The sequence below is a fragment of the Glycine max genome, chromosome 14 (genome assembly GCF_000004515.6).
Source record: "Glycine max cultivar Williams 82 chromosome 14, Glycine_max_v4.0, whole genome shotgun sequence".
NCBI classification, from domain to species: domain Eukaryota; kingdom Viridiplantae; phylum Streptophyta; class Magnoliopsida; order Fabales; family Fabaceae; genus Glycine; species Glycine max.
In genome coordinates this window covers 39,523,144-39,535,146 of record NC_038250.2, presented here as the reverse complement: position 1 = coordinate 39,535,146, position 12,003 = coordinate 39,523,144, and positions in this window count along the sequence as shown.

Below are 12,003 nucleotides of genomic sequence, written 5' to 3'. Positions count from 1 at the left end.
GCCATTGAATTTTGTTCAGAATACTTAGAGAAGGCTAAACCTGTTGGCCTTCCTGAGTCTCGGCATGATGACAAAGTGGGTGGTAAGGGTTCAAGAGGACTGCATGTGATCACTCCTAGTGTAGAAGATTTGTTACAAGCTCACTTGTATGTCTTGAACAACAGTAATGAAGTTTTGCCATACATAGTTAATAATGAAGCTTTAGTCAAACAGAATAATCCGAAAATGTCAAAGAATTGGGTGTTGAAAAAGCATAACAAGACTTTCTGTGATTGGTTTAAAGATACAATCTTTGTAGATGAGAATGCTTCAGAAACATTAAGAAAGCTAGTAGATGGGCCTAAAAGAAATGTTATAACCTGGCAAGGATACGACATAAACAAGTATTCATTTTACACAAAAGCACAAGATGACAAAAGTACAATGCAGAACAACGGGGTCACCCTAAGGGTTGAATCTCAACACTTCGCAAGTGTGAATGACGCCAATCCCTGTGTAGCTTCCATCCCTTACTTTGGGTTCATTGATGAAATTTGGGAGCTTAACTATGTCAAATTTACTGTATGTGTTTTCAAATGTAAATGGGTTGACAACAACACCGGTGTGCGCAACGATGATATAGGATTTACGTTGGTAGACCTAAAGAAACTTGGTTACCACAATGACCCTTTCATCATGGCCGAACAAGCTAGACAAGTATTTTACGTGCAATACCCTTGTGATGAAAGGTGGTGTGTGGTTCTACAGGGCAAAACAATTGGTGTTAATGTAGAAGATGATGATTCATACATGGACACCTATGTTAGTCCTTTGAGCGCACAAATCACTCCTAACATTGTCAGAGAAGAAGAAGTTGACGTTGTTCATGCTAATCGTAATGATCATGATGAAGGAGAATTAATTAACATCATCTAATGTAATTTTCTATTTATATATTTCATTTTCCTAGATTGATTTTCACAAACCAATACTACATTTGTATTCAAAACATGCATGTATTGAATGAAAGCTTTGATAATGGAACTTATGGCAGTTCATGTTAAATTGTTGCAGGTACTCTTCCTTTTTCCTAGCAGGTAGTGGCTCAATCATCTTCTTGTTAGCTCGACACATTGACCTTGCTGTCCATACTGCTTTTGCAATCAGGTTAGTCAACACAAATCTTTATAAATGAATTGAAGTTGGTTGGTAGGCCTGAACATATTGTTAAGAATATTCAATTAATACTCTTTTACTGTTTATGTGCCCACTGGAGAGTGTGGAATACTTGTTCCCTGGTTTTATACCAAAAACAAAATGAGCATGCAAACTAATGTCACTGCTTCTGTTTATGTTAGCTTAGTCAATTTACTGCAACCCAAGAAGATTGTTTTATAATTTCTATAATAGGATTGTGTGTTGTGAATTCTCCTTGTTCTGTATCTGTTCATGCTTGTGTCAAGAAAATTTCTATCACTGATTGTGGGCAGCCTTGTTTATTTGGGCCACCTAGGCACACTGTTCTTTTTAACCCTCATATGTACTTTTGCTTCTATATTCCTTTGTATCCATTCTTCTATAATGTTAATAAAACCAAAGTATTAAGACAATAAATCTATATCAATCTATCAGTTTATTTTTATTTTAAAAAACAGTAATTACAGAACATTTATTAAAAAATAAAACTTCTTTACCCCACTCCCTCTAAATCTCAATTCCCAAATATATCTTTAAATTTTTAAAATAATTATATATCCCACATTTTTGCTCTCTACCGACAAGTATTATAACAATACAAAATTAGTAACATGAGCTGAAACTTGTCTTTGCGGTGTTCTCCTTATTCTATAAATCACTTTCTCTTCCATAAAACATTGGTAAATTGGGTAGCTGTGTGCATACTATTGGTTTAATGTCTTGTGATATGCAACCTGCAACATCATTAAAATAAAAGAATTTATATATACATACAACTGTGAGTGAAGGAAATATGCAGGGGACATGCTAGGAGATTAACTGATACACCTTTACCCAGCCAGTTTCAACCATGCCAAAATAGAATTGGAATTTAAATTTAAATTCACAATTGTCAGGTATAAAAGCTATGTCAGGTATAAAATTGGACTGAAAATTCCTCTGCTTTATTCATATTGCTAATGTTATTTATAGGTTATCTTGGTGCAATCCTATAACAGAATTGGATAACCGAATATACAGGGCATTAATCAAAATGGAAATATCTTCTAACAAACTTTGTCTTAAGTGCAGAGGGGAATTAGCACACGTGCATAGCTCTTGAATCTTCTACTCATAATCAGTCAGGTAAGCTGGTCTGTTTCTTGTCCTAATGGGCCTGCTGCTGATGTTGTCTTTCTCCTCTTGGGCTGATGTGTTGTTGGTGTCATTAGTAATGATTGTATTACTAACATCTTTAACTACTTATGCTTGTTTCTGTTAATTTAAAGTATCCTAAAGAACTGTCAGTGGTGTGGTATGGTTAGGAGATAATGATATTCTTTAGGTGTGCAATCAGAGGTTCGATTTCTAAGTCATCTAGAAGAACATTTATTAGAAATAGTTAAACCTTAAATAAATATTTGTAGCTTCACCATTCATATCCAGCTCAGGTCCTTCCTTCACCTTAGGTAGCAATAGTAAAACATTGGGTTCTCTTGGTGCTTTATCTGCTTGACCTACTAGCAGTTGATGTTCAACTGTGTCAATGTCAAATTCAATGCCTGCACCCAATCCGTGGGGGCAAACTCAGACCGCAAACAATAGTACATCTGCTGCCAAGGTTACAACTACCAATGTTTCTGCATTATGGTTATGATTAGGAATTAGGATGCTTCAAATTTGATGAGAAAGCTCAATGAAAATACCAGTTCACTATGGCCAATGTGTAGATATCCCGTGTGCCAAGATTCATGGGCTGGGTGGAGATTCAGCTATCTGGGATATCAGCATCATCTGGTGTTGATGATGGAGAAATGGGCACCTTGCTTCCCCATCCTTTTTCTGTTGAAGTGGAGATTCACTTGCTCATTTCCCTTATTAGTGCCATATATATGAATATGACCTTACAACTTTCTGGTTCTACCTAGAGAGATGTCTTGTAAATTGTAATTGCAACTTGAACTGTTTGCATGAACAATAAATTAACCAATTCAATCAATTTGTCTTTGAACTCTTGAAACATCAACTTCAAAGGCTGAAAATCCATGTAACTTGAACATAAAAAGCCTCCCTCTAAATAAGCTTCCATGCCCCTCACTATGTTCATGCATTTTCCACTGTCAATATTGTAGGGCTTCATAGACGATGATGATGACTTCACAAAGGGAAAAAGTAAAGAGTGTGGAGGGTCCAAAAACAACTCAGAAATAGTCCATAGAGTAGAAATTGTCCATCAAATTAAAATCCAGTGCATATGTGCCGTGATATTAATCAACATTGAGGTGGCACTACTGCCATGCACTATTCCCAAGTTTTGTGCTTATCTGTAAGGCAGTGAGTAAAATTAAAAGCTTTGTAGATTAAAAAAAAAAGATCTAACAAGTGATGATTCCAATAATGTTGCTATTTATAAATGTGACTGCACATAACTTACATTATGTTTCCTCATTAATAGCATTTCTTGACCACTCAACCCTTTTTTATCAATCCCAAATCTGTGTGCAACTTATGCTCCAGACCTAATAGCTAATTCACCTGAGTTATTTCATACACACCATGCTAACTGCCAGTTCCTATAGCAAAATTATATTTCTTTGGTGCAGGCATATAAATCAACAATAAGAAGAAAAAAAATAAGTAATGCATTCACTTGAAAAAGTAATTTAGGAGGTTAGTTGTGAAAAGGTGCAAGGAATACAATCCAAAAGGATGGGGAAGGTTTGGTTGATTTGCCACTGAAGATTTATTGCCTCCAGTAGCAGATAAAATAGAAAATAAGAGTTGAGACTCTGCATCCTCACTAGGAATCCTGAAAACATATGTACAACCAAACCAAACAAAATTGAGAATCTTTCATATCCCATCTCCTCATGCTCAGATTTCGTCACTCGCGCGCTGAATGTAAACATATATAGAGTGCTGATTTACAATAATAAATTCTAAACACTTAATTTTCTCTTTATCTCTCTCTCTCTCTCTCTTGTCAAATCATATTACCTATGATACTTACACTTATTTTCTTTCTTTCTCAACATGTCAACTAATTTTGATTGTCCTAAAATCTTTTTCCATATATGGGGGGGGGGGGCGGCGGGGGGGGGGGGGGATTTTTTGTTAACATAAATGCATTATGAATGAAAGACAAAATGAATGAATAAAATTAATAATAAACAACATCCTACAACAAAATGCCATATATTGATATGGATGCCAAGCAAGCATAATTTCTTCTGAAGCCAAGACAAATTCACAGTCCGGAATGCCCCATCCCTTTCCTTTTGGTAACCAAAGCACACATAAAAAAGAATACTATTGCAAGGAAAGAAAAGGAGGAGACAGAGAGAGAGAAAAAAAAAGTGAATGGTTGTCTTTTAGATAATTGAAGAGTGATAGGATGTAATGGGGTTGGAGAGAATTTAGTCTCATTCTGTTTTCCACCCTTTGTACCCACCCATGTCATCCATATACATATAAATGTGTTGTTGCTAGCTACTAGTATTTGCTTGCTGTTGGAAACTTTCCTACGTGATTAATTTTCTCATCATTTCATCGTCCACACCCATCATGTGACTCAAAGACACAAAGAGACTAAATTCCTAAGATTAGATGTCATAGAAGGAACATGACTTCCATAGACTGCTGTGTGTAGTGTTAAACTGCATCCTTTTCATAATGAATTCCTCTTTACTCACATTTGCATGACTTTACAACAGACACATTATGATTAACAATTAAGTCATTAATCAGATTAGAGAAGCCCCGACACCCAACACTTGTACTGCTGCTATGTAAGAACAATCATACAGGTCATGTTTGTCACCAGTTTCATCATCCACCACCCTTTTCTTCTCTGTCTTCTCACGTTTATTGTTGTTAAACCCATATTTATGCTTTCTTCCCTTCATGTCTTGTTTTATCACAACTTTAGCCGAATCTCCTATCTTCAGCACAGTTGAATCTCCTGTCTTATTCTCCAATGACACACTTTGATGGCCTGTATCTCTTTTCTTCATATGTTCTAGTGCTTCAGCTTCAGAATGCATAAAGCAATCTGAATTTTCCAGTGATCACCAACGGCTTCTGCATCAGCATTGACACTCTCCACCCTCTTTGGTTTATGCTTCTGTGCTGCATTCCGTGCTTCCTCCTTATAAATCTCAGATTTATTAGAGGTTGCACTAGAACGATCAGCACCAATCTGTGCTTCTTCCTCGTCTACCAGCTCAATATCTTTCCTTTCAACTTTTGTTTTGTAAATTACAGTGTAGTTTACAAAAGCAAAGGTGAAACGAAGGATATTGAGCTGGCAGAGGAGGAAGAGGCATGGATTGGTGCTGATTCTTCTAGTGCAACCTCTAATAAATCTGAGAATTATAAGGAGGAAGCACAGAATGCAGCACAGAAGCATAAACCAAAGAGGGTGGAGAGTGTCAATGCTGATGCAGAAGCCTTTGGTGATCACTGGAAAGTTCAGATTGCTCTATGCATTCTGAAGCTGAAGCACTAGAACATATGAAGAAAAGAGATACAGGCCATCAAAGTGTGTCATTGGAGAATAAGACAGGAGATTCAACTGTGTTGAAGATAGGACATTCGGCTAAAGTTGTGATAAAACAAGACATGAAGGGAAGAAGGCATAAATATGGGTTTAACAACAATAAACGTGAGAAGGCAGAGAAGGTAAGGGTGGTGGATGATGAAACTGGCGACAAACATCAACTGGATGAAGTCCTAAGGATGCCATGTACATGTGTATTTCTGAAGATATAGTATTTATATTCCATCACGCATCCATTGACTGCTGATTACATCTAATAGACTTTTTTTAACATGCTTGCCCCAAATCACAATTAAAAAGCACAACTAAATCACTTATGACTTATCCTCTTTTGATTAATCCTATTTTGTATGTTGTTGTATGTTATTGTATAAAAGATCATGGGTTCTCCACCTGCCTCCCCTCCTCCTCCTCCTCTTCCTTCTCCTTCGGACGCATCGGCTTCGCCGTCTGCCGTGAAGCAGACACGCAAAGCCTCACGTCTACGATCGTTGTCCACTAGACCACCTAGTGCTGAGAGACTAGAGGTCTATGTTGATCTTGCTACCGGGAAGACCGACGGTCCCTACAGGAAGAAATTAAGAACATATTTGGGGATTGTGGCGCATGATAAGGTGGACATCACCTACGAGAACTGGAAGGAGGTCCCTACTGCTCAAAAGGATCTGATTTGGGAGGATATTCAGGTATTTTTCTTTTCTTATTTGGTTTTGTTTAATTAATAGCCAAAAAATACATTATTGTAACAAATAAACTTTATTTGATGTTGTCAGGAGGAATTTGATATCCCAGAGGCTTCTGACAGTAGGACGAAAAGGAAGTTACTTCAGACCGTGGGGGAGAGATGGAGGCAGTTTAAATCAGACCTCACGAGTAAATGAGCCCTTGCAGCCGATCAGGACGGTGTTGAGGACACTGTGTGTGAGAAATACGGCATTAGCAAGGAAAAGTGGGCCCAGTTTTGCCAGACTCGCAGAGACCCTTCTTGGGAGGTATGTTCCTTGCCATTTAAGTTGTTTTTCAAAAAACATGATGTTGTTATACTTCATTCTACCAATTTCAAACATTATTGTTTAATTTTTTCAGGATGTGCGCAAGAAGGCATAGGCCATCCAGAAGCAGAATACTACCCCCTACGTTTTGTCTCGTGGGGGTTATGACTATTTGGAGCAGAAGCTCTTGGCTGAGAAGACGAAGAAGAAGCTGGAGGAAGCTGCACAGTCAGGAAGTGTTGATGGCGTCATCGACCCTCCATCCCCGGTCAGATGCCACGTGAAGTGGAAGATGGCCCGCACGAAGAAAACAGGGGAGATGACGACTGAGGCCGCAAAGTAAATTGCTGAGAAGATTGTAAGTCATTTTCAACTAACCATTACAATTATATTTCAATATTTTGTGAATTCCATGTACCACTGTGTGTTTTCTATGCAGGATTCCTTTGAGGAGCAGGCCACACAGGGATCCTTCGTCCCCCATGGACGTTAGGATGTTCTCGCCGCTGCTATTGGACGTCCAGAGCACCCTGGACGTGTCCGTGCTGCTGGAGCCGGTGTCACCATCAAGCAATACTTTGGATCGGCTCCACGGATGTCTCGCAGCTCTTCCTCCCTGCCTCCTAAAGAATTGCAGCAGCTGACCCAGCAAATCAGGGACCAGCTAGAAGAGTCCATCACAAAGAGAGTGATGCGGCAGGTCATGGCATCCTTCAGCCAGATGCAGTCCCAGCTTCAGTCACAGATGCAATCTCAGGGACTTGTAGTGCCTCCTGACCCTCTGGTTGGTCCCTCCGGTCCTCGAGTGAGCACAAAGGGGAGTTGTGTTGATCCCTCAGGAAACAATCTTGAGACGGGTGACTCTGATAGGTGTGGCTTGTATATAGAAGCAGATCCTGCCCTCCTGGTTGCCATAGGGAGAGTTTATGAGGGATCCACTATTGTTCATAACACTCCTTTGTTGCCTGGCCAAGTAAAGGTGAGTGTGGAGGAGGTTACAGATGCAGATGCTCCAGTTCCTGTACCCACTGATGAGGTTTCCTTAGTGGGGCAGGCACTTCACACCTTCCTTGCTTGGCCGACACATCTGGTCAAGTCTTTTTCACAGCAGGTACTTATTATCCTTACTATATGTTTCTTCTTTTTAAATTAATTCATTAAGCGTGGCTTAAATTAGGCTATTTAACTTTGTTTCATGAACAGGTAGTTGTGTCTCTGGCAAAACCACCTCCAAAGCCTGATCTGGAGGTCGATGATCCGCTTTATCTGATGACATCGACCATCCCAGAGCTTTTCTTGAGGCCTTATCAGGTTAGATGGGATGCCACCGTGTTCGGGGTCTTTAATCCAAATTTCTCCCTCTACATAAAGCACAAAGACCTCTCCGAAATCACACACGGTGGTCAATGTCTCAGCATATCAGTGTTACAGTTGTGGATTCTGTAAGTCATTTTATATTACTTTTAATTACCTAAGTTATTGCTTTCAATTCATAAATATTTAACTTTGACTTAACATAAACAGGCATCTCACTGAAACATGTATGCGAGCGGGGAATTCTGATATCTATGGATTCCTCGAGCCACAGTCCATTCAGAGGTCCGGGCAATCGCAGTTTGAGTCTGAAAGTTACATAAAGACTTGGATGCAGAGTTCAAAACGCGATGTCTATCTTGGAGCCTACCTAAATGGGTAAGTCACAAAATAACTGAATTTAATTAATGTTTACTAATGTACTAACCCATATTAATCTCCACTGCAGCGGACACTAGCAGATGGTGGTCATCCTGCCCAAGGAACACCTAGTTGTCTGGTTTTGTTCATTGCATAACAGGCCAGACAACTACCTTAAGGGGATTATTAATAGGTTAGTGTTCTTTTCAATACATTTGCATTGAAATACCTCAACGTACAACACTAGTTTTTAATTGTTACTCATCTGGAACAGTGCTTTAAAAGGTCATGATGATGCTCCACAACCTAAATCAAAGGCTCCTGCTAGGTGGATTGTCGTCAAGGTACGCCATTTACATAAAACTTCCACTTATATATATTTCTTTATGTGTCTGTACAATAGTTGTTTAATTAATATCCAAATTTCATTATGTATTTAGTGTAATAGACAAAAAGGAAGTACTGAGTGCGGCTACTATGTGATGCACTGGATGTCCACCATCATTTTAGGAACTTTTAGGAATAATTGGGAAGCGGTAAGTTTATTTCAAACAAAATTGATTTATTTATAATTTGTATTACATTATTAACTTATTATGATTTATTTCATCATGCAGTATTTTAACGATCCTAGACCATTGGAGCCAGAGAGATTAAAGGCATTGCGGATCCAGTGGGCATAGTTTTATCTCCGAGTTAGAGATCAAGCCTAGGATTTAGGGACATTATCTTTAGCTTTAGTTTACTTTGGTTTAACATTTTTGACATTTTCTATGTAATATGAACATTGAATTCATTTGATGATTGTTCTTTATGATAAATCAATTATTTGATGTTTATTATCATTAAAACTGCTTGAAAGCAAAATAAAATGTTTATTTGCTGTGAATTGGGCTTAGATTGCATTTGACAGGTATAATTTTGGGTTTACGGTAAAAACAGAAAGTATATATATAAAAAATACTTGAAAACAACATCGATTATTAACAAAAATCGATGTTAATATGGTAAACGACATCGGTTATTTACAAAAACCGATGTCGACATGAACCTTAACATCGGTCATACACAAAACCGATGTTAACTTTTGTACATTATCATCGGTTATTCATACATAACCGATGTTACCATTTCTATATTAACATCGATTATTTATACATAACCAATGTTAATGTACATAAGTTAACATCGGCTATCTATACATAATCGATGTTAATGTACAACTGTTAACATCAGTTATCTATAAATAACCGATGTTAACGTTGTACATTAACATCGGTTTTCTATGAATAGCCGATATTATATACAAAGACGTACAACAAATAAGTATATGCATCATCAACGTGGACATCGGTTTTCTACTGAAACCGATGTTAATGCCATATATTAACATCAATTTTCGTTGAAAACTGATGTTAATATATTAAATTAACATCGGTTTTTCTAGAGAACCGATGCTAATATATACCATTAACATCGGTTTTACTACGAAACCGATGTCAACTTTCGTCATGCATACACTTTTTTTGCTATAGTTTTTTGTGTTTAACATCAGTTATTTAGAAAACCGATGTTATCATATTTATGTTAACATCGATTTTTGAAAACCGATGTTAACGATGATACATTCAACATCGTCACCTTCAACGTCGGTTTTAGAGCCGATGTAGAATGCCCTAAATAATCGATGTTGAAAGTGTAATTTCTAATAGTGATATAAGAAAAATATAAAACAAAAGGACTAAATTTTTTGTTGAAAATTGAATTTTGGAAAAGGTTTATAGAGGAAAAAACGTATTTAATAAAAATTAAATAATTAAAAATGACCTTTCTCACATTATAATTTATATATTAAGTTAAAAATGCTTTACTTAACCACTACTCTTTAGATGATGGTTTATCTCAACTTCAAGTATGAGAATTCTCGATCAAAGACAAAAATACAATTAATATATGCTTCTCTCACTTAAAAATTCTCTTTTAATAACTAACAACTAAGTTTTATTATCTCAGAAATATTATTAGCACACTATTTTTTTTATCACATTCTTTATTTTTTAGTTGAAATTTAAGTAAAATCACAAATTTCATATCCCACCTCTTTATTTAATGGTTATTCTATCTTAATTTTATAATTTTCAATAAATTTTAATCAATGAGAGGCATTGTCTTAGAAGAAGTGTGTTAAACACTCCTCTTTATCTTTTGCACTACTCAGACTTGTCAAGCCTCTGTACTCGATGATCGGCTGAGTAGTCTACTCGAAATCCAGAGAATTGCATGTGTAATTAAGGTAAAAGGAAAACTCTATCTTCTACCAAAAAGATATGGATATCCCCTAAAATTGAAAGTTATCTATTATTAGAGGAAAGATTATATAAGATCATATATATATATATATATATATATATATATATATATATATATATATATATATATATATATATTTCCCTATGTACATTATCTTATGGGAAAATTGAGATCCAAATTATGGTGGAAATTTGTTTTAATAATCGGAAAAAAATACATTGGTTTTCCACGATTGATTCTAATCAACCACAAACAAATTATTTTATTTAGTGGGTAAAAATCGCAATTATGAGTTCTTTTTTGTTAAATTAGCAATCAATGACTTTCAACTAAAGGAAACATGATAAAGCATACATAAATTCTTGACAAAATCATGTATTATTGTATTATTATAGAAAATGCTCTTTTTGATGATTATAATTTGTTATAGAGATTGTTGTCAATAATCAATAAACAAACATATTATAGATCGAAAATACATTTTTTTTATCAATATCACAAAAGTAGTTTTATAGTAAGTTTATAGTTTCTTGACAATATAAATGCTTTTTGAAATAAGTAAATGCAATCAAATTAGAAAAAAAAAATAAAGTTATAATGAAATTAGATCAAAAGACTAGTAAAGTGCTTTGGAAGTAAATCAAATTGAAATGTAAGACAATGTAAAAGTTGCAAAAAAGTAAAGAACAACAAGTAAATAAGCACGCATTTAGAGAAAAAAAATGTAGAGGAGGATTGCATGAAACATAAATTGATAAACAAAAAACAAATGACAAAAATTGTAAATTGCATCAAAGTATGGGTTCGAACATACACTTCGTCCTCATAACTGATAACCATTTTCCTTGTGCTGCATGTTGGTGTAAAGGTTTCTATATGATCTTCGTAACCAAAGAAAAATGACTATTGTTGTGCCTTTTTATAGTTTCATTCAACTCAACGGTCGGTTAACAAGATTCGTCCAAGTGTACAACTTATTCAAATTAACTATCTACGATGTTGACACTTGTATCTTCGCGCCCTCTGTTAGAAAACCATTGATAGTTGTCTTTGTATATTTGATTGAAACAACATGCCTTCAATGATCCTTTCTTTACTCTTTTCAAGGAACATATAACTTCAATAACTTGTCTTCCAAGATAGACTTCATCTTCTAAGTTTTTCCTTCTTGTTTTATCTTCGAACCAAATCAATTTATATCCTTTTTTATGGCCATTCAAACATGACCATTGATAGTATCATGTTCTTTCATTCCATTCAATCCCAATACTCAAAAAATTTTACTGACACCCCCATTAGATCCTATCTTCCAAT